Genomic DNA, 20,021 nt, shown 5'->3' on the forward strand with positions numbered 1-20,021 from the left:
ATGGTAATCAGCTCTTAGGCTTGTAGGTCATCTCCAGGGCTTTATTCTAGCCTTAACATTGGGTCCTGAAACCAATATTATTAAGTTTTTATTAACTCAATGGAGTATCATGTTAGTATCATTATTGTAGTATATTTGCATTTAATACAATAATGACTTGGTAAAAATGGAGATGATTTAAGAGCTTATTTAGCCCTATGGTTGAAATGGGAATAAAAATATATAATAATAAAGGTGTATGGGGTTTCCTGGGAGTGGGAGTTAAGCATTATCAAAAGAAAGTTTGAGGGTGATTTTGGGCTCATCCCTTTCACCCCCACTATTCAGTCAGAAATATTTTCCTTTATCATATTTGTTTACGTTTCTTGGTAAGATTTTGTTTTAAACTAGCTTTCTTAAATTTAAAAAATGTTTAAAACCCATGGATTTAATCCAAGTCCTTATTTTATATTTGAGGAAATTGAGGTCCACAGAAATAGATGAATTTGCTTAAGGCTACATAATGAAATAATGGCAAACCTGGGAGTAAAACCCAGGTCCCTAGTCCCTGACTATGCTCTTTTCAGTTTTCTTACAAGTGCTTATATTACAGAGATCTTGAAACTCTGGGAGCTCTCTACAGAGAAACAGAAAATGCTATGATAGCTTGTTTTACTTACATACAAATATAATTTCATGTTAATCAAATAATGTTTATTATATTCTAGTATATATGAATAGAAGCTGATACCAGATTCTCTCTCATGTTCCCTCTTTCTCTCCCTATCTCTCTCTATCGCTGTGTCACATAAACACACACGGGAAAAAATAACTTTAAAACATTTTATTTTTTCCACATGATTATTTCTCTCAAGTTGGGAAAATGTCATTTTAATGGCAGGACACCTACATGTAACTGGAGAAACACCACTTTTCATGGATGCAGATGCAGAATTTGAGAACCTGGTACCACTTCATGCCACCTTTCACACACATTTTCTAAGGTTCTGATTTTAAAAGTTAAAGCTAATGTTTTACATATTTTAAATTGGCATGTATTTTATATAATTACAAATAATTATTTTATTTCCTCTCAAAAAGCTTGAGGAAATGGAGTTTTGACATCTGGTCTGAGATTTAAAATGCATTCTAAAAAATTTATTCCTTAATTGCACATCTCTGAGTTTGGCCTTCAGTTGAAAAGTGTAAAGATGCAGAGGACAATATTCAAATGACTTGCAAATTTATGATTTAAAAAAAAATCCTGATCTAGTAAGAGTATAAGTTTTCTTTCTGTTTTTTCAATGTTAGCCTTTATTTTATTTCATTTTTATTTTTAACATATTTATTGGAGTATAATTGCTTTACAGTGGTGTGTTAGTTTCTGCTGTATAACAAAGTGAATCAGCTACACATATACATATGTCCCCATATCTCCTCCCTCTTGCATCTCCCTCCCACCCTTCCTATCCACCCCTCTAGGTGGTCACAAAGCACTGAGCTGATCTCCCTGTGCTATGCAGCTGCTTCCCACTAGCTATCTGTTTTATGTTTGATAGTGTATATATGTCCATGCCACTCTCTCACTTCGTCCCAGCTTATCCTTACCCCTCCCCGTGTCCTTAAGTCCATTCTCTACGTCTCTATCTTTATTCCTGTCCTGCCCCAGTTTCTTCAGAACCATTTTTTTTTCAGATTCCATATATATATGTTAGCATACGGTATTTGTTTTTCTCTTTCTGACTTCACTCTGCATGACAGACTCTAGGTCCAGCCACGTGACTACAAATAACTCAATTTCATTTCTTTTTATGGCTGAGTAATATTCCATTGTATATATGTGCCACATCTTCTTTATCCATTCATCTGTTGATGGACACTTAGGTTGCTTCCATGTCCAGCCTATTGTAAATACAGCTGCAATGAACATTGTGGTACGTGACTCTTTTTGAGTTATGGTTTTCTCAGGGTATATGCCCAGTAGTGGGATTGCTGGGTCATATGGTAGTTCTATTTTTAGTTTTTTAAGGAACCTCCTTAGTGTTCTCCATAGTTTTGTAGTGAGGTGGATGGACCTAGAGTCTGTCATACAGAGTGAAGTAAATCAGAAAGAGAAAAACAAATACCATATGCTAACACATATATATGGAATATAAAAAACAAAAAATGGTCATGAAGAACCAAGGGGCAAGACGGGAATAAAGATGCAGACCTACTAGAGAATGAACTTGAGGACACGGGGAGGGGGAAGGGTAAGCTGGGACAAAGTGAGAGAGTGGCATGGACATATATACACTACCAAACATAAAATAGATAGCTAGTGGGAAGCAGCCGCATAGCACAGGGAGATCAGCTCAGTGCTTTGTGACCACCTAGAGGGGTGGGATAGGGAGGCTGGGAGGGAGGGAGACGCAAGAGGGAGGAGATATGGGGATATATGTATAGGTATATGTATAACTGATTCACTTTTTTATACAGCAGAAACTAACACACCATTGTAAAGCAATTATACTCCAATAAAGATGTTAAATAAAAAAAGAATTTGGTGACCAACTGAATATGGTTGTCAAGAGAGAACTATATTGTATTAATGCATAAAGGACAATTTGGAAAGAAAAAGAGAGAAGGAGAATAGTGAAACAACATCAGCAACATCAAGAAAAGAGTTTGGGCAAGCAGTTATTGACCAAATTTAAATTTATATTTCCTTAAATGTTTTCAGTTTTAAAGTCTCTCTTCAAAAATAAAATTTAAAATTGAATATATCCTCTCTAATCCTCTTCTCTTTCCAGTTCTGTTTTCTTCTATTCTGATTCTTCTCATTTTCACATCAGTTTGACTGTATAGGAGAGAATTGTTCAAAACTAACATAACAATTATTGAATTAAGTAGCATATCCTTACTCTTTTAAATTTATTTTTATTTATTTATGTTTCTTAAAGATTTTTTTGAAGTGGACCGTTTTTTAAAGTCTTTATTGAACTTGTTACAATATTGCTTCTGTTTTATGTTTTGGTTTTTTTTGGCCATGAGGCATGTGGGATCTTAGCTCCCCAACCAGGGATCAAACCCACACCCCCTGTATTGGAAGGCAAAACCTTAACCACTGGACCACCAGGGAAGTCCCCTTATTGTCTTTTAAAATGCAATAAAAAGTTGATATGTTGTCCCTACTTAAACTCATACACAATTTGGGGGAAAAAATAAGAGAATTTTACTTGCTTACAAGCGGCCATAATTTTAAAAGAAAGAGGCCCATGAAAAGAGACAATCCATAGTATTTCAGCACAAATTATTACTTGGGAGTCCCAATTCAAATTGCATAATGTTTGGTCTAGATTTGATAGAAACCAATATGTTTTGATAAGTGAAAAATACAGATCTCTTTGTTTTTGATTGGTTTCACAATCTCTCCTTTTCAGTTCAGCAAATACTTATAAAATACTTTCTATGTGAATAGCCTAATTGATCCTATGGCAGATAAAATAATAGCAAATAATCCCAGCATTTTTTAGATTCCTTTGTCATGCAATTACAGAGGCCATCTGTTCTTTCGGATGCCTTGGTAAATCATAGCTGGTATTAGGAAGGTCCTACTCATGGCCCATCTTGGAAAGCACTCTCTTTAATTGAGAAATGCAAAGCTTTTCCAGGCTGAGGAAATGTAGGGCAAATTTTAATTTTGGGTTTTTTTCTCTTCAAATTCCTTCTTTTGGTCTGTCTTTCCTTTGAGGTACAGATTTGACTAAATAAGTTTGCTTTGTGATTTTTCCCATTCAGTATCATTAACTTGGTTTTATCAATACAATAGGTTAGAGACGTGTGATTTTCCCAGTTGTACCTGTAGTGCATAGGAATGGATATTGGACACATGCAAATCTTGCAATTAGCTTCGTATTCTCTAACCAGCCAATCTTTTCACCCAGCAAACTAACTTGTAAACCAAGGGTGGAGAACCTAGGTAATGTTTGGTTGTCCTGTGCTTATCTGGACAGTGCTTTGTTTGCTATAGAATGCCCACTACTAAGTCAGTGGGCAAATTAGCAGGGATGTTAGTACAACATTTTTCTCCATGTAAAGCATGGTTTCCTCCTTGAGAGACCAGAAGTACTTCTAACACTGTGAAGTGTTTTTTTAAAATTTTTTTTGTTTTTAGGTGACAGCTTTATTGAGACATAGTTCACACAATATTTAATTCACCCATGTAAAGTATACAATTCGATAGTTCTTAGTAAATTTACCAAGTTACCTAATCATTACCACAATCAGTTTTAGAACACTTTTATCACCCTGCAAAGAAACCCTGTATCTCTTAGCCATTAAGTCCTAACTAATCTCCTTTCTGTATCAGTAGGTCTTCATATTTTGGATATTTCATACAAATGGAATCCTATAATATGTAGTCTTTTGAACCTGCTTCTTTCACGTAGTGTAATGTTTTCAAGGTTCACTCATGTTGAAGTATATATATCAGTATTCCATTGCTTTTTGTGGCCAAATCATATTCTGTTTAATGGATTTATCACAAATTCTCCATTTATCAATTGATAGACGTTTGCATTGGTTCCACCTTTTGGCTGTTATGAATAATGCTGCTCTTCATTACAAGTTGTTGTGTCATATATTTTTATTTCTCTTGGATATATACCTAGGAGTGGAAATATTGGGTCAAGTGGTACCTCTATAGTTATTTAGACAGTTATGAGGAACTCCCTCAGTGCTTTCCAAAGTAGCTACACCATTATATTCCCATAGTTGTGTACGAGGGTTCTGATTTTTCCACATCCTTGCCAACATTTGCTAGTTTCTATCTTTTTGCTTACAGCCATCCAAGTGGATATGAAGTGATATCTCATAGTGGAGTTTTTCTTTTTTCTTTTCCTTGATGACTAATGATGTTAAACATCTTTTTATGTGATTATTGGCCATTTGTATTTATTCTTTGGAGAAATGTTTGTTTAGATCCTTTGCCCATTTTCAAATTGGGTTATTAGTCTTTTTATTATTGAGTTGTAAGTGTTCTTTATATATTCTAAAATGAGTCCTTTATCAGATGTATGATTCTAAAATATGTTCTCCCATTCTGTGGGTTATCTTTTAACTTTCTTGATGGTGTCCTTTGAAGCACAAGAGTTTTTAATGTTGACAAAGTCCATTTTATCTTGTTTTTTCTTTTGTTACTTTTGCTTTTAGTGTAATATTTAAGGAACCACCAAAGGCAAGGTCATGAAGATTTACCCCTGTGTTTTCTTTGAGGAGTCTTATAATTTTAACTCTTACATTTAGGTTATTGATACACTTTGAGTTAATTTTTTCATATGCTGTGAGGTAGGGGTCCAGCTTCATCCATTTGCATGTGGTTATCCAGTTGTCCCAGCTCCATTTTAGTACTGTGCAGTTTTTATGGGTCCTTCTCAGAATTTCATTAATTATCTGGCTATCAGTTCAATTGAATTAATTGATCAGATTAGTCAGTCTGGAATATATTTGCCAGATTTTTTTTTTTGTGGGTGTGTGTGTGTGGTATGCGGGCCTCTCACTGCCGTGGCCTCTCCCGTTGTGGAGCACAGGCTCCGGACGCGCAGGCTCAGCAGCCATGGCTCATGGGCCCAGCTGCTCCGCGGCATGTGGGATCTTCCCGGACCGGGGCACGAACCCGTGTCCCCTGCGTCGGCAGGCGGACTCTCAACCACTGTGCCACCAGGGAAGCCCTGCCAGATATTTTATAATTCAGGTAATTTTTCTAATTTCTTATAAGGCAAGGTTTGAAAATGGAAGGAGATGATGCAAATTTTCTTCATTTATCAGATTTGAGTGAATCTATTCTGAAAGGTTTTGCTCATTCTTTATTATTTAGGGCAGATCTCTTCTGGGATGAGGTGCACCACTGAATGGCATTGAGTGGATCCCTTTCTATTCATAAGCAGCATGATCTAAATGAGGTGATCTGAACCTGCCTTTTCAGGCAGTTTATATCATGCATTGGTCCCATTAACCCAGAATAAAGATTGATTTATTTACCATGGCTTATATCTTATAAATAAGTCATAAAAGTTGGGAGTGGGGGCATATATGTGTGCTAAGTTATTAGGAGACATATATATTGTGTTTCCCTGGGGATCCACTGGGGAAAATATTTCCATGGCTAAAATAGCTCAGTTTTTTTCCCAAATAGGATGCAGGTTGTACATTTCATAGATATTATGATTACAAGAACTGTGATCCATAGGAGTTCCCTGTGTAGTTTGACTTTCCAAGCACAATACCCTTGGCTTGGTATGATTGTGGAGCCTATTTTAGTAGGGAAAGATCTAAAGTAATTTCTTATAAAATACTTTCCACATAGAATTCAGCATAATCTGCTCAGTCATGTGGTCCTCAGGCCATAGGGATTCTCTTACCATGAAATGGAAAATAATCATTATTTCTTTAGAGATTAATAAAAGAATGAACCAGCTGTAAGAAAACAATGTCTGAATAGCAAAGTGTGACTAGGGGTAAACTTATAGCTCTAAGCAAAATGATCATTAGGAATTCATCTGAGCAGTAGATCATATTAAACCAGCACAAAGTAAAGAACAAAGTTATCAGGGACAAGGAAAGGAGAAAAAAAATTAGTGCATGATTATCCATACTTGCAGTCATGGAGTGTGACACAAAGGACTTTGAAAAAAGCTATCCACATTTGAAAACTGTCTGCTCGATCCAGGGATCTTAGTATAGGTGTCTACTCTTGTGGATCATCTGCTCCTGAAGGCTTTTTAGATAGCTTTCAGTGAAATTCCTAGCATAAGTAGAGATTCATTGGTAAAATATTTTATTTGTATTGGGCTCAGTTCCTTGAAGTTTAACAGCAGTAAGAGTAATTAAACATCCTAAAATCATACCTCATAACTAAGTTCTAATGTAGATATATGCTGATGTGTTTTCTAATAGGCCCACTAACTAGGTTAAAAATCATGGAAAACATTTATTGGGTTTTCTTTTGGAAAGCAAGCTTATAGTCATGGTGCTGAGAACCTATTATACCAATCATAACTCTGATATTCTCCTCACCCCCCCACCTCCAGGAAAACAGGAGATATGTAAGGTCATAGTATATGACAGAGAATTAATTTTTGTTTCTTCCTGTGATAGATTCTGGTTTTAGTGGGTATTGAGAAAGTTTGTGGAATGGGTTTATGGGTCTCTATGTGCATTTTTATTTTTTTGTTTAGAATATACAGAATGGATCTATAGTTCTGTTCATTTATAGGTCAGAGGGAACTTGTTTATGCACGGGGTTGTTAGGAGAAAGGAAATGTAAAGATACAGAAATTATAACCTAGTTTATAGTGTCATTATAGCCCAGCTTTATCTAGTTCATTAGACTTTTTAAAGTAAATTCTTTCTGAAGTGAACTGAATTTTGCAATTTCATTCACAAAATTCATTCATTCACAAAAAAAACAACTCTACCCAGTAATTTAACCAGAGTAGATTTGTGTAGAAGAAAAATATACTTTTAAGTTCTTTCAGTAAGAGTGTAATGGAGATAGATAAGGGCTCAGAGACAGAATCAGGCAAATTTGAAGGGGTGGTAGAAATTCCCAAGGACAATTATGCTCTAATTTACTCTAGGGGACCACTTGAGGGTAAAGTGGAGCAGTTTTGTGTGGAAAGAATGGAACTTACATCCAATAGAAATGTCAAGGTTTGCCTTAAACAATTATGCTAATAAGCTCATTTTGAGTGGCTAAAATAATCACTGAAAAAAGCTATGTGTGAATCTATGCTTGAAGGAACCTATCACTGGAGTCCCAAGCAGGACATGTCATTAGCCTTTTTAATCTCTTTTGAGTCTTCATAGGCTGTCTTTTTTACAATGTTACAAATTATTTCTGGTTTCTTGTTATGTGCTCTAAAATTTAGAGCACAAGGTGGACCCTTTTGAAAAGGGAATTTGTTGTTTCCAGTGCTCTTGGTCATCTTCACTCTGTTTAATTTTCAGTGCTGTAAGATTTTTCCTTTTCTTTTATTCTTCTAAGAGTCTTGGTAGTGCTCAACTATTTGTGGTAATTCCAGATGAGCCACTTGCCAATCTCAAATTCAGCCAATCATTTTATTATTTCTGATTATAATCCAGATATGGTACCAGAATATTGTTTAGAAGTACTAGTGAGACTTTTTCTAAAGTACTCAGTTGATTCAAGACTCTTTTACCTATTATTCTTATTTATTTTTATTTATTTATTTATTTATTTTAAAGCCCAGGACATGCCACTCACGGCTGCCGGGGTGGGTGTAGCCGCCTGCCCCTTGCCCAGGATGCCTGGCTCCTGGTCAGTGGGTTGGCTGCAGCTCACTGTGCGCCCTTATAGGTTTGAATACTTTGTCCAGTTAACCATAATAGGGAAGATTTCAGGAATGGCGTACAGTAATTTTCTTTTCAATGTAATTATTTGTTTTATCCAAGTCCCCTGGTATGATGGTTCATTAGATGTCCAGTCTACTTTGAGTCATTTTTTCCCCCTCCCTCTGATATGGTAACCAAGAATCTATTAAACTGATGCAAACCTGGAACCTAGTGTATGGAGGTAACAGTATTCTAGATTTCTCTTTACATTTTTGCTTGTTGCCTGTAAACTTGTGAAATTATTTAACTATATTGTGAAGCTTAGCATGGGACGAGGTTTAAACACTTGAAGAGGTGAGCAAGTTCTTACTGGGTATTGAAGAGAAATCTCTTTTTTGCTAAGGGTGTACTCAGCTACTGGAAAGGATATGGGATTTTGTGAGAGTATGGAAGGAACAGTAGCTAAATGTCCTTTGGAACTGCCATGGCTAAGGAAGCTGAAAAATAATTTCAAGTCCTCTTCATAAGAGACTTTATCCTCAGTAAATGTCAAAGGTAGGGGAAGATATGAGTGTTAGGTTTTTCCTGAATTTTCTTTAAGATGAACAGGGAATCTTGTTAAAAAAAAAAAACCTACATGAGACTCATATTGATATAGAGAAGATTTACTGTACCAATCAAAGAAATAGGCTCATTAGGCATTTGAGATTTTGTTTACCTTGAGTTCAAAAGCACTCCATAAGTGAAGGATTGTGTTAAAGGCACAATTACTAACTGTAGATCACAGAAAATTTGGGTTGTCTCAAGTAAAGGAATGCCACTTAGCTAAATACAGAATTGTGATATAAGGATAATATATTAAGTGATGGAGTTCAGGAACCCTATCCCAAAATATGGCACTTTGGCATATTGCATATGTTAAGCTGAAGGAATTTGAGAAGTGGCATGTGCAAGAAGGACTTTCTGACCTTCCCCTGAATCAGGGCCCTCATATGAAAGGTAGCCTCATATCTTTTCATGACTTTCCACTCTTCATCAAACCTAACATAAAAATGCTCAGATTTAACCATTTCTTCAGGTCTTCATTTTCTTACAAGTGCTCCCGTGTCACATAAAACTTATATTAAGCAAATTTGTATGCTCTTCTCTTATTAATCCGTCTTTTGTTATAAGGGCCCCAGATGAAAATTTAGAAAAGTAGGAAAAAAAGATATTTTCTCTCCTGTACATAAGCAAACTGGGGTTTTAAGGTAAGATGGGGCATGGGGGCTGGGGAGGAACATTTAAGAGTTAATTATTCCCACAAACACAAAAAGACAAATATAGTCAACACAAGATAATTTGAAGATTTCCTCATCAGCCAAAGCGTAGCAATGTCAGTGGTATAGCATAAGACATAAGATATCTTCCTCAGTCATATAGTTGAGGCTGGCCTACAGTCTTTTTACTGCAGCCCCTGTAACCTGGTTGTTAAGAAGCCTGAGTCACCAGAGGTTTCCTGGAATCCTAACAGACATATAACCAGAACAAAAGAGTTACTACTTCTTAACACTTTCTTCCAGTGGAGAGGACCACATAGCCAGGTCATCAGAAAGCCATGAACCAGAAATAATATAATCACACATTCAGGGATGCAAAGTTTTCTAGCAGTGAGGTGAGACTCACCCAAGGAGATCATGAAGAGCAGCCTGGGTATAAAGGATGGTTTGCCCTTCCCTAGCAATGCAGACCAGTCGGCTCCGAAGGATTAGGTCTCAGAAGGACTTCAAGAACACTGTTAAACATTTTTTAGAAAATAATTTGGGGAGGGATAGAATTTTTATTTGTATGCAAGAGATATAAACTTTAAAAAGGAGTTCATGACATAGACTAATCACTATTTAGGGCTAACCTTACTACACAGCAGCCCCAATTCTGATTGGATAATTTGGGTCAGTTTTGATAGAAACCATGAGTTCCTATCTTCAACAACAAATACTACAATTTTCTGATTTTCCTAGGCAACAGTGTCTTGGGTAATGTTCCTTCCATCTATGGTGACTTCTGCATGGCTAGTACTCAGAAGTTCCTGCTATTCATGGCCTTTTTTTTGAAAAGTAAACCTTTTGTTATTTTAGAGATGCAAATCTCTTCCTGAGTGAAAAAAGCATTTAACTCAGTTTATGCAGTTTGCTAGATTGAGGGCAAAACATCTTTTTTTTTTCATTATCCCTTCCCCCCTCCCCCTTATTTCCCTTTCCTTGAGGCTGAGAAGAGAAATATAGAGGAAACATATTTTCATAGGTTAGTTTTATAGGGAGCTGGACCTAGACAACCAAATATTATATTTATTTTATTTTGTTTATTTATTTTTGGGATCTTCCCGGACCAGGGCTCAAACCCATGTCCCCCGCATTGGCAAGCGGATTCTTAACCACTGTGCCACCAGGGAAGCCCTAGACAACCAAATATTATAGATTAAGCATTTTTTCCAAGTCTCAAGTTTATAATGTACTAGAATGTGGAATTTAGATTAAACACCAAACTAGGATTTAGAACTTTTAGATTCTGGCCTTAGTTTTACCTTTATGAGCTGTGTAAACCTGGATAAAACTATTCCTGCTAAGTCACAAGTTGTTTATCTGTAAATAGAATAATATACTGTTTCTTCCAACTCCAGCTGAGGATTGTGAGATTCAAACACATTGAAAACTGAATATTATAGAATATGAGTTGTTATCATTCAGTTAAAAATATAAAAGGACAATGCCAAGACAAAGCATTTGTAGTGTCAAAGTATATAATGAGAAAATTTACAAAATAAAGAAATCCAAATAGCCAGTAAATATATGCACAGATATTCAATTTCATTACTAATAAAAATGCAAATTAAATCAGTAGAGAGATTTTTTTTTTGCCATAATCAGGAAATCAGAAACATGCAAGATGATGAATGTATTAAGTGTATTGACTTTAACATTAGAAGTATGTACAAAAGAATTGGGGACAATTTGTGTGATCAACAATAAATTAAAATACATTCAATGAATATCACCTACTCCCATTCTTGTTATAGTCATTGATAAGCTCACTTGTCACTACCTTCCATTCCTTGTGATTTCTGCGCTCCTGGCTCTCAATTCTCCTGAATATATTTCCTTTATATTTCTTTTTAACTCATTATCCTTATGTATAACCACTCCAGCCCTGACTTCTCAATTCCTTGACTTCTCCTCCAGTGATCTTTTCTGCCACAGTAATTCAGCTACACACTGTCATGGTCAGCTCCTACAAAGAGTGGTTTTTCAAATTAGAGTAACTGTATCTTGGGACACAAAAGCCTTTCCCAGGGAATTCTTGGGTAATTAAAGATAATCACTTTCCAAAGTCTCAACATTCATAGGTCCCCTTTCCTGAAATAGATTAGTTTGAGAATGAGCTTGTGGTGTGCATCATATCAGTTATCCTCTTATGTCTCCACTTCTGCGATTACCTTTCTCCTATTTTACCATCTGTATTAATTTCTTATCACTGCTGTAAAAAATTACCACAATTGTAGTAAAGTAAAGCAACAGAGATTTAATATATTATCATTCTGGAGGTTGAAATTCTGAAATTGGTTCTTTTGAGGCTAAAACAAAGGTGTTGGCACAGCTGCATTTCTTCTGGAGGCTCTGTGGGAGAATCTGTTTCCTTGTCTTTTTTGGCTTCTGCAGGCTGGCCACATTCCTTGGTTCATGGCCCCGTCCTCCAACTTCAGTGCCACCGGTATAACATATTCCATTGCTTTCTCTGACTCTTGAAACTCTTGCCTCCTTCTTAGAAGGGCACTTGTGATTACATTGACCCACCCAGACAATCTCCTCATCTCAACATTCTTAATTTAATCATGAGTGCAAAATCCTTTTTCCATCTAAAATAATATATTCACAGGTTCCAGAGAGTAGGACATGGACATTTGTTTTGGAAGGGGGTATTATTTTGCCTGCTAACCATTCAACCAGAATCTTATTTTAGTGCATGTCTCCTGGATGTAAAATTTTCCAAAATGCCAAATTTAGTATTCTAAATATTGATGATTGACTCTCAAGACTGCAAACAGCACTTTGGCGCTGTTTCCCACCAGTTTCCTGCCTTCAAAAAAGAGGTTAATAAATTAGTTTAAATTATTTATTTTAAATTATAGATTTCTATATAAGTTCAGATATATAATTCTGGATGGGTTTAGTTAATTGAGCAGAATTAATATCACTATAACCATTCTTCTTCTATTTTCATCTAATTATTTACATAAATAAGTTTTCTCAATGCTTAACTATGAAAAATGAACAAATAAAAATGTAATATATTTGATGCTAAACCTCCTCCCATTCTAATAATAAGCATAGCTAGCCCATGGAAACAATACTTTTTTTTAAAGCCTATCTGTCTTATTAAGAAATGTGTTTTTATTAAGATCTTATATTTTATACTTAGTAACTATAAAATTTTGTGGCATACTTACAATGCTTTGATCAATTTGCTACTACCAATAATTACACAATAACTAAATCTAGAAAAAATTTTAACATAAATTAATTTAGAAACATTATTTTGCAGAAATGTAAATAGACTAATAACTTTCAAACATAAAAACAAGCATCACTGAAACAGAATTCTGTGGGAGGAGTAGAATAAAAAAGATGGAAAAAAATGATGTAAAATAGTTATCTCTTAAAAAGGAACTGACCTAAATGGGAAGGAAATCCAAAAAAGAGGGGATGCATGTATATGTATGGCTGATTCACTTTGCTGTACAGCAGAAACTAACACAACAGTGTAAAGCAACTAAACTCCAATAAGAATAAAATAAAATAAAATAGAGGACCTTATTTACATTTTTAATATGTATGATGGTACATATCAAATGACTATAAGCATATTCTATAAATTACATTATTAAGTGCTGTAACATTTGAATTTTAAAATTCTAATATTTACAACATGCTAAAAAATTACATTCTTTGTATCTCCTTGAGCTTCCAATGAGAAATTATATATCATCCCAAAATTTTTCATTACCAATGAAAAATGAAACCTTTTCTAAAACCTTACACAATTACTTTTAACTTTGACATTTACTCCTTCAAAACCTTGGATCCAACAATATTTTCACATTATTAGGTCCTATAGTCCATTGTTCATACAACTTTTTCATTGCCCTTAAGCCTGCTTAACCTTTGTCCCATCCTTATACATTTCCTTTATATGCCCTTAGTCTTTTGTCCATTTTCATCATACTTGAAAAACAATTCAACTTTGAAGTTATGAATAAAAATCATATTTCCAACTATACTGAGTGTGTGCTTCCCAATTGAGCATAGCTGGTAAAAAAAAAAAAGAATGCAAGCAAATACTGACTGGTCTCCCTTTATATTTAATATTTATATTAAATGTATATTAAATGTATATGGACTAAATGTTTTCAATAGAAGCAGGGGTCATAAGACTGGATAAAAAAATCAAGACTTAATGTGTTGTATATTTGAAAGTTGCTAAGAGAATAGATCTTAAAAGTTCTCATTACAAGGAAAAAGAATTGGTGTCTATGTATGGTGACTAATGTTAACTAGACTTATTGTGGTGATCATTTCACAAATATTGAATCATTATGTTATACACCCGAAACTAATATAATGTTATATGTAAATAGTACCTCAGTAATAATAATAATAAAGACAAACTATATGCTATTTGGAAGGAAACCACTTTCAATATAAAACACAGACAGGTTACAAGGAAATGATGGAAAAAAATATTCCATATAAACACTAATTATAATAAAGTTGGAATGACTATATTAATATAGAGAAATATAAAAATTTTATTCGGAATAAAGGGGGACATTTCACAATGATAAAAGTTTCAACGAATCAGCAATATATAACAATCAGATGTTTATGTACCCAATAGCTAAACATAAACATTTATGAAGGAAAAGCTGATAGGACTGAAAGAAGAATTAGGCAATTTTGGAATTACATTTGGAGATTTCAAAATTTCTTTCTCAGTAATTGATATTGTAAGTAAACAGAAAATCAGCAAACAGACCTGAACAACACTATCAACTGAGTTGAACTAATTTCCAGTATTAAACACTCCATCCCAAAATACAGAATACTATTTTTTTGCTATTCTAAAAAATGTACATGATAGACCATATTATGGACCATAAAACCAGTCTCAATAAATTTGAAATTATTAAAATAACACAAAGCATATTCTCAGACCAAAACAGAATTAAAATAAACATCATTAACAGAAGAATATTTGGAAAACGTCAAAAAATTATGCCATAGAGTTTTAAATAGCCAGTGAGTCAAATAAGAATTGAAAGTTGAATATGTGAAGTTAATGAAAAAGAAAACACAACATAAAGCAGTGCTTAGATGGAAATCTATGATTTTAAATGTTTATGTTAGAAAATAAAAAAGGTCCAAAGTTAATTATCTAAGTTTCCAACTGAAGAGGCTACAAAAAGAACAAGTTAAATCCAAAATAGATAAAAGAAAGGCAATAATGAAGATAAAGTGTGAAAATCAATCAAGAGTAATAAGGGAAATCAATGAAACCCATACCTAGTTTCTTGAAAATATCAATAAAATTGATAAACATCTGGTTAGATTGAGCAAGAAAAAAGATGACATAAAATACAATATCAGTAATAAAAAAGACAGCTATATATTTTACACACATTAAAAGAATAATAAAGAATATTATTAAACATTTTATGTAATATATTAAGAAACTTAGATAAAATAGGCAAATACCTTGACAGGACCAGGATAACAACATTGACTCAGGAAGATATTGAATGCCTATGTATTCTAGAAATCACCTCCAGTCAACATCTGACATCTCTTATTTCCTGTTTTCACTCATTTCCTGATACTCTCCTTGGTTTACTCCATGTCAACTCCATTGACCTACTAGCAGTTTCTTGAACATGCTCGGCACCTTCCAGCCTGAGCTGCAGCACTGTGCTCCAGATTTCTGTTCAAATGTTACATGATCAGTGACATCTTCTTTGAGAACCCTAAATAGTTATCTCCCAAGTCCCCACTATTTCCCTATCCTCCTTATCTTGCCATTTATTCTTTGTGGTACTTTTCACCATCTTACAATAAATATTTGTTGATGAGTATATGAAAATACACAAAATCTTACACAGCATTTAAACATTTAGTGTGAGAGGAAAGTTCTCAAGATACATTGATTAAGAAAAATGATATATTGCAATGCCATTCCCCTGTATATTCTCAATTTTGTCAATAAATATTATGTATATATGTCTGTATCTGTATGTACAGAAAAGGATTTATATGCATTCACCAAGATCTTATTTCTGTGAGGAAGAATGCTAGTGGATTTAATTTTCTTCAACTTTCTACAGTGAATGTTTATTACATTATAAATAGACAAAAATAACTTAAATACAAATGAATTGACTGAAAAAAAAGTGGCCAAGAGGACTCTTCAGCTTAGTCCCTCTCTGACACATTTGAAACACAGGGATATTACAGGGACTGAGTTCAGAGACTTGAAATAGCAGACGTGTCCAGAGAAGGCATTCTAGAACATATACTGCTTAGCATGTACTTATTCCGAAGGAAATGAACAGCTTGTTTAAATATATGGCTAGGCTCTTCGCATGTCTTAACTTTGATATATTATTCATGCCTCAAATGTGCTTCTTCCTGTTTTCACCAGGGCTCCAAAAAACCCCCAAAGCCTTAACGCCAGGTAAATTGTTTTCACTTCTAAATATATGTATGTAAAAAAATTCACCAACTACAGTTAAACTAGGTGTTATCAGCTAATTATACTGTCAATTTTAGATTAACAGGTACTACGGAAAGGTGGGAAAGTCTAACAACCCATGGATCAGAAAAGTGTTTTATTTTTCTTTGTCTTCTGAAGAATCAGTGAGCATTGTTCAAAATTGTAACATCATGTATATCCTGAATAGAGTGAAAAAAAATTTAAATCAACTGAGTTTATTCACATAATTTTAAAATGCCTCAACCATTAAAATATTCACTAGACTCCACTATTTAGAGTTAGACTTATTTCATTCCTAGTTGAGTTGTTTAAACCCCTCATTCATTTGGTTCTGTAATATATAGTATGAAAAGTACATCACAAATTCAGGTATGAATCAAAACAAATGAGTAATGTTTATTTACTACAGCACCAGCCACAGCATTTGACATGTCTGTAGTGTTCCAGGAAATAGAATTTCCATATTTTTTGGGGGAAGACTCCTTGGTCTAATTCTTACAGAAACATACTTTTCTTTGAAATTTTGCTGACCATTTTTTCTAACAAACTGATATTTGCTATGTAAACCCTCCACCTTTGCTCTGAAGCCTCATGGAACCTTATACACTTAACTCTTGTTGTTGGTTGTCTACAGTTCCAATATCTTTTCCACGAAACTCACATGTCCTTCTGCCACAACTCTCCCTTCTCCCATTGATTTTTGTATCTGTGTCTGAGGGGAGGCTCCTGACTAAAAGTATACAATTAGTCAATTGTTAGAAGTAATGACAATAAATATATTGAATTTCTTGTCCAGTGTTGATTAGGAACCTAATGAAGCTTTCAAAAGCCTATGGGAAATAAGGGATGAGCTCTTGGCCAACAGACCTTGGAAGGGAGAAGTAACTTCCATTGGCAGTTGGAACAGATGGCATCTTAAGCATGACAGATTTCCCACCGCTCCAAGTAGAATCAATATCCAGGAGCATGAATTAAATTAGCTGGCAGTGGATGAGAAGTCTTCCTATTAGTTTGATTTAGGTATGGGTCGATTTTCATAGTTTTGCCGTGATACTTTGTTTCAGTTCATTACTTTTAACCAGATCCGATAGCAACCATCTCAAGGATTCTGTGATGATTAGGTAACTGAAATAAGCATGAGACTGGAAAGATTTTAAAAGAAAGAGCAAAATAATTGACATGGCCAAACTACATCTCCGTGTTGGCTTTCCTCCTCTGTGGATATTCAGATAAGGCAATTTCATGGGCAGCACTCTTCTGAGCAAAAGTTGTAACGTAGATGGAGGATGATGGGGATGTATGTGGATAAGATACTGATATTTATCATGACCTTACTTTATGCCTGGTGTTTTCCAACTGGAATTCTTTTAATTCTTGTGGCAGATCACTTGGATAGTGACAAAGTCTAAACTCAAATCCATGTTTGAGTCCAAAATCCATGCATTTTCAAACTTTCAGCTACATTATATTGATGGTTGGTCTTCCATTACCATTTAGCTCTTTTCTTAAACTCAACATCCTGCCTGAGTCCATTTTTAAAGGCTTTTTCCCCAGGAAAGTCTTTATGTCCTTGGCCTAGGATGCACTGACTAAATATAAGGGTCAATTGCATTTTGATTGGGAAACCCAGTGACATAATTCAAAGAAATGAATTCCTAATGGCAAATTAATAGGTTATTTATTCATTTACCATCCTAATATAAGAATTGACTATTCACCAAGCATCTACTATGTGATAAATACAGTGTGCTGGGTACTGGAAAAATAATAGTGAGCAAAAAATGACAATTTTTGTTTCTATGGGAGAGAAAGACATTAATCAAACAATCACATAATTACATGTAAAAAATCAAATTTCTGAAGAGTGATATGAAAGTGAATTAAAGTATACCTATAATATTGAAGGCTTCTGTCACAGACTGGGTTCACAGGGTGTAGGGAGTTTATTAAAAAGTATTCTTGAGGTCAGCTCCTGTGGAAGGGAAGGAAATGGCAGGATAGATCAGAGGGAAAAGTTGGGTTATGATGCAGGCTCAATGAAGGCTTCACCTGACATACTGAGAACCCTGAAGCTAGGATGACCCTTCAGAGTTGCCTAAAGTTGGGATGAAGGACCAGGTCCTTATATCCCATATCAATTAGTCATTGGATTTGTGTTGCTTTGGAAGGAAAGTATTTTGAGGACAAAGTATAATGTGTGAAAATGGATATAACTTTTTTCTAAAAATTTGACTTAGGTGGGAAAGAGAGCGATAAGAGTGATAGCTAGAGGGCAATGAGGGATGAAGTGAGAATTTTATTTTCCAATAAAAGAAGCTTAGGAGCATGGTCCTGGTGAGGAGAGACTTTAGGGTATATTGTTGGCAGAGCTGCTTGTGGGTAGGAGGTTTTATCAGAGGTACAGATGTCTCACCACAGAAACAATCTATGTGTAAGCCCTGCCTTGCTCCTTGGTTTGGGTATAAATAAGAATGGTTCACATAGACTTAAAACTTTAAACTCTTTACTTACAGATTGCACTTCCAGCCTTTTTCAAGATATTTACTAGGAGACCTACCTCAGCAAAGTGGAATGATTAAGGTCAAACATAGAAGCCTGGGTCATATGGTAGACATGAGATAAAAGAGAGAATGAGTTTGGCGCAGGATATTGGAAACAATCATTTTAGGATCTGGAATCATTCCTCACAGTAACAACAAAGGATGTGACTATTGATTGGTGCAGGAGTAGAATTTGTGCCTTTGCTCCAAGTACTGGGAATTTACCTGGTATAATTAGAACTAGTCAGTATGGCTGTTTCCAAGAAGAGGATTCAAGTCATGATAGCTACTGGTGATGGCAATAGGAAGCTCTGTGGTTCAGTTTATCAATGGTCTTACATCTGGAATTGAAAGGTGGGAAAATATGAATTTCAAACTTTCTATGACATTAATATTCTAGATATGTTGGTCTACCATTTAATCACACGGAATTTTGCTATTTCCACTTTCAGTCTGAGTGGTTAATTCTGCTGTTCTCACCAAAACACATTCTTGGGCGAGAACTATGATATGTTCATTCATTCATTTATCAAATATTTTCTCAATATCTATTGTGGGATTGGCACTTTCCTAGTGGTAGAGTATGAAGTGGTTGCAAAAAATGGTCAGAGCAGTCTTGCAGGGGAAGACAGACTTGGTACATAAAAGTAATAAATGGTTATATATTGTTATAGAAAAGGATTCAGAGCAGTCTTGCAGGTATGGTAGGGTGGGGAGAGAAATTAATAGATTAAGTTATATTTTGGAGAAAAATTACAAACTATTAATGAATTGAATATGGGATGTTATGGAGAAAAATAAATCTTAAATGTTCCCAGATTTCTGGATTAAGCATCTGAGATGGACTATGGTATCATTTACTGAGAAGTAAAAGCCTTGGGAAAAAGAGATTGAAGGAGGTTTAGTCTACTAAGGATTCAATTGTGGGCATGCTATGTTTGAGATACCTCTGAGCCATCAAAGTGGATATTTCAGGTAGGTAATGGTATATGTGTATGTTTAAAGATAAGAGCAATGATCTGTGTATGAGAAATACATTTTGGAATTGATGACACATAAATGATATATAGTCATAGTGAAGGATGAGATCATTTAGGGAAGAAAACCAAGGGAAAGAAGAGAAAACCCTTTACAGAGTCCTGAGGAACTCCAGAATTTAGATTTGAGGTGGATGATAAAGAGATCTTGGTGCTGAAATGAGAATTCTGGTATGATGACATAATATCTGATTACATCTTCACAATGACACTTAGAAATAAAAAATAAGAACAGTTTCCATTTATAAAGCACTTGCTATGACAGCCACTCTTTCAAGTGCTTTGTTTACATTTGCATGTATAATTCTCACAGCAAGCTTTTATGGCAGGC

This window comes from Leucopleurus acutus (assembly GCF_964270905.1).
Source record: "Leucopleurus acutus genome assembly, chromosome: 12".
Lineage (NCBI taxonomy): Eukaryota > Metazoa > Chordata > Mammalia > Artiodactyla > Delphinidae > Leucopleurus > Leucopleurus acutus.